This window comes from Leptonychotes weddellii, unplaced genomic scaffold (genome assembly GCF_054177405.1).
Source record: "Leptonychotes weddellii isolate Sample4059 unplaced genomic scaffold, ASM5417740v2 HiC_scaffold_18683, whole genome shotgun sequence".
NCBI lineage: Eukaryota > Metazoa > Chordata > Mammalia > Carnivora > Phocidae > Leptonychotes > Leptonychotes weddellii.
In genome coordinates, this window is record NW_027771753.1 from 1 (window position 1) to 3,792 (window position 3,792).

The 3,792-nt window shown below is 51.1% G+C and overlaps 1 long non-coding RNA gene across 1 annotated transcript; it reads left to right on the forward strand.

Moving 5' to 3' along the window:
- The first annotated feature begins 203 nt into the window (after positions 1-203).
- On the forward strand, positions 204-1,191 carry LOC145718628 (uncharacterized). Its single transcript, XR_014141933.1, has 3 exons — positions 204-479; positions 617-664; positions 768-1,191. It is a non-coding gene; the product is annotated as an uncharacterized LOC145718628 (long non-coding RNA).
- The last annotated feature ends 2,601 nt before the right edge of the window (positions 1,192-3,792 follow it).

The following is a 3,792-nucleotide window of genomic DNA, read 5'->3' on the forward strand; positions in this document are numbered from 1 at the left end:
AGAAGCGCTCAGGTAGGGAATGGAGTGGGGAGATCTAAGTTTTCTTGTCCTTCTGGGGGGTTTCCTAGGTAGGAGACTGTCCTGCCTTGTTACTGGGAAGTACCATCCTCATGCATGGACTTGCCCATTCTGGAGCTGATTACTAACGCTCACTGTGTAGCAAAGACTTATGAAGATGAAGGACACATTTTCATCTTGGTAACTCTGGTGATGGGGACCTGATTCCCAGCAGTCACAGGACAGAGAAAGGGCCCTGCTGAGGACAGACCTCCAGCAAGTCAGGTGGTCCAGTGACCCCACACCTTGTCCTTCATGTTTCTTGATCTTGTCCTGGGTCTTCAGTCACAACTCTGCAAACTTCATTTAGGACCAGGACTGGGAGCTTCCCCTAGGATCTCATGGCCCAGCCCTGTTCTGGCCTCTGACATGATATTTTCTTCCCACAGGAGGAAAAGTACCAGGCTACTCTCATGCTGCACGTAAGTTTGGAGGGAGTGATCCCTGAGACCCTGAGATAGTGTAGACGGAACCCGACGGGGAGCTCACCCACCCCATAGCTCCTCCTCTAGTCTCCTCTCCTGTGGGCTCTGACCATGTCCTGTTTGTTCTCTCCTAGGTGATGACAGCGCCCAGGGCTCTGATGTGTCTCTCACGGTTCCTCAAGGTGAGACCCTAGAGACCCCGAGTGGGGAAGGGTTAGGGCACTAGGGACAGTGTGTCCGCCCTTATGTGACTGACCTAAATTGGTGCATGATTTTTTTTCACAGTGTGAGACCAGCTGCCTGGTGGGGACTGAGTGATGCAAGATGTGTTCACACTCCCACTTGGTGACATCAACAACCCCTGACTTCTCTTTGAGCAAAAGGTGCCAGATGTGTCTGTGTTCCTATAAGTACAATGTGAGGACATGAGATTTGCCCACCCTGCCCACCACGACCCCTCCCTATGCTGATCTGCATTCTCTTCTCTGATGTGCTTTCCTGTTCCAGCAGAGGCAGGCCTGGACTATCTCCATCCCTGTCTTTATTTCACGTTGGGCTGAGTACTAATGACTTATTTCCCTATTGAAAATTAGAATCCAGATATAAGTTTTGTTTCCTAATTCTTGGCATGTGGGGCTGATGAGGTAATAAAAGCGGAAATTTGTAAAGTTGAGACAGCAAATAAATGAAGCCTGAGAACCTTCCAGAATCCCTGTGTTTACTGTGCTGAGTGTGTTGCAGGTCGGGGCAGGAGAAGGCTGTGAGGAGTCTAGTGGGGACAGGGCCTGTGCCCAGTGGTGCTCAGTGCATCATGGGTGTGACGTGCTCACCCCTCAGCTGGGTCATCTCTCTGCTCCGTGTCCTTGCCCCTTCTGTGGAACCTCGTCTCCCCAGGACCTGTGATCACAGGGACTTAAACGTCCCCTGTCACCAGGACCTTGTGCAGCAAGAGCTTACTGTGACTGGGTCAGTCTACGCTCAGGCCTGGATCAGGTCACAGCCTCCATTTGGGGGTAGTTCTTTTTCAGTGTTCCTCTAGAGCATCAGGCCTGTTCTTGCTCTTGTGTATGAATTCTTATCCATTCTCCCTGGGTGACCCCGTCGGTTACAGCAGCGGGTGTCCTTTGGGCTGTGGTTCCCACAGGCCTAGGTTGTCCCCTGCACACACGAGTTCTGTGGTATGGAGGGATGAACTTTCAGATTCATCCATGTCTTCCCCTCCCTCTAGAGCTGTTTTCTAGATAATTCTTTAGATTCTGGAGGTAGAGGAGGAATCAGAGTTTCTCACCCTTATTAAACTTCAGTTAGTTTCTGTCTTCCCTGCTGCTCTGTCCTCTCTCCCTGCCCTTACTTCATTGATCTTAGTGCCGGCTCCGATCCAAGTTCTTGGATTTATAAAGCAGAGTCTAACGTAGATTTCTATGTGTTTGGAGAAAAGGCCCCAAAAAGCCTCAGTATAGTGTTTCTGAAGAGAGAACTCTGTGTGCTGTGTGTGCAGGAGACATGGTGTGGGGGAGGGGGGGCTGAGCAGAGAGAGAGAGGGGAGGGCAACCCTGTGAGAAGAGAGAGGCAGCCCGGATGGCGAGGTGGGCACACGGGGGTGGGGGGGGGTTGGGGGGGAGCTGCCACGGATCAGCTGAGCCTGAGGCGCATCTAGAAGAGGGAGGTCCTCTAGCTGCTCATTCATTCACCTGATAATTGTCATGTGCCACATACAGGACACGCTATGTTTACATCTGGGACAGCTCAGTGAGACTAAGAAGAGGGAAAACATGCGGCTCTTGTGGAGATTAGTTGTAGTGTAAGGGGCAGCCTGCACTTGACCCTCGGGCAATGCGGGGATGGGGGCAGTGACCCCCGCGTGCAGTCAGAAATCCAAGTATGGCCTTTGACTCCCTCAAAACATAAGAACTAACATCCTCCTGGTGACTGGAAGCCTTACTGATAACATGAACTGTCGCTTCACACCTTTGCAGGTTACATGTACTATATACTGTGTTCTTACAATGAATGAAGGTAGACAAAATAGTAGAAATCATAAGGAAGAGAAAGTGCGTGGACAGTACTTACTGTAGAAAAGTCCGCATCCAGGTGCACACGCCCCGTGCAAACCAGTGTCATGCAGAAGTGAACCGTGTACTGTGTAAGCGCAGTAATAAGGGAAGTGTTTACATGGAAGTTGGCAGGAGCTTTGAGGAAGGTGACCCAGAGCACCGTGCTGGGACGGGGACCATGGCTCCGTTACTCCAGGGATCAGGGAGCCTCACTGAGAAGGTGACCTCTGAGAGGTTTGAAGGTCATGAAGGAATTGTGTCAGAGGAGGTCTGGTGGGGGGAGCTCTTTCCAGGCAGGGAACCCCCAGTGCACACGCACTAGGACAGGCGCGCGTCCTGTGTTCACGGAAGGGTGAGGAGGCCACTGGGGCTGGAGCAGAGAGCAGGTGACGTGAGGTCGGATGTCAGCCTCGTCACGGAGGCCTGAGGATATTAGAAGGGTTTTGAGTTTTCTCTGAGTGAGGCGTGGAGTTACAGGAATGAACAGATCGATGGGATTGACTTTCTTGAGCAGCATCTGTTTGCTTCTGTGCAGAATCGGGAGGTGCAGGGAGAGCGACCAGTAAGGAACCTGTAGGAAACCCATGCCGTGTCCCAGGAGGGGGATGTGGGATGTACGTCTGGGATGTGAGGAGGGAAGCTACTAGGAAGTGATTGGGAGCTGGAGATATTCACAGATGGACTTTGCAACATTTCCTAATGGATTCATTCTGGGTGGTGAGAAGGAGGAATCAAGGAGGGCATCCAGTGTTTCACACATAAAATCTCTGTGATACTGAGAGTGTAGATCTTAAATGTCTGCACCACACAAAAGGAAATGGTAACCATGTGACATGATGCACATGTTAACCATGCTATGGTTGTAGTCGTTATCAGTACAGAAATGTATCAATCATCAGGTTGTACCCCTAAACTCACACAAGGGTGAATGTCAATCATATCTCTATAAAGCTGGTAAAAATGTCTGAAATCTTGCTCTTGGAATCTCCTCCCTACGTGGGTTTCTGACTCTTTGGGATACGTATGTACAGTTACAGAGAGACTTAGGGACGGAGAGGGTGTCTGAGGCCTTGTTTTATTTCAAAGAAAGCCACTGAACAGGCTTGAGGCTACACAGCCGGGAGCAGAATCCACACTGGACCCTCGGTGGAGGCCCACTTACAGCCAGCACCCTGCTACTGGGTATTGATGCCCCTATCCACACCACTGACTCCCCTGAGGGAGGACACTGGGCCCTGAGGCTGGGACTGCTATCG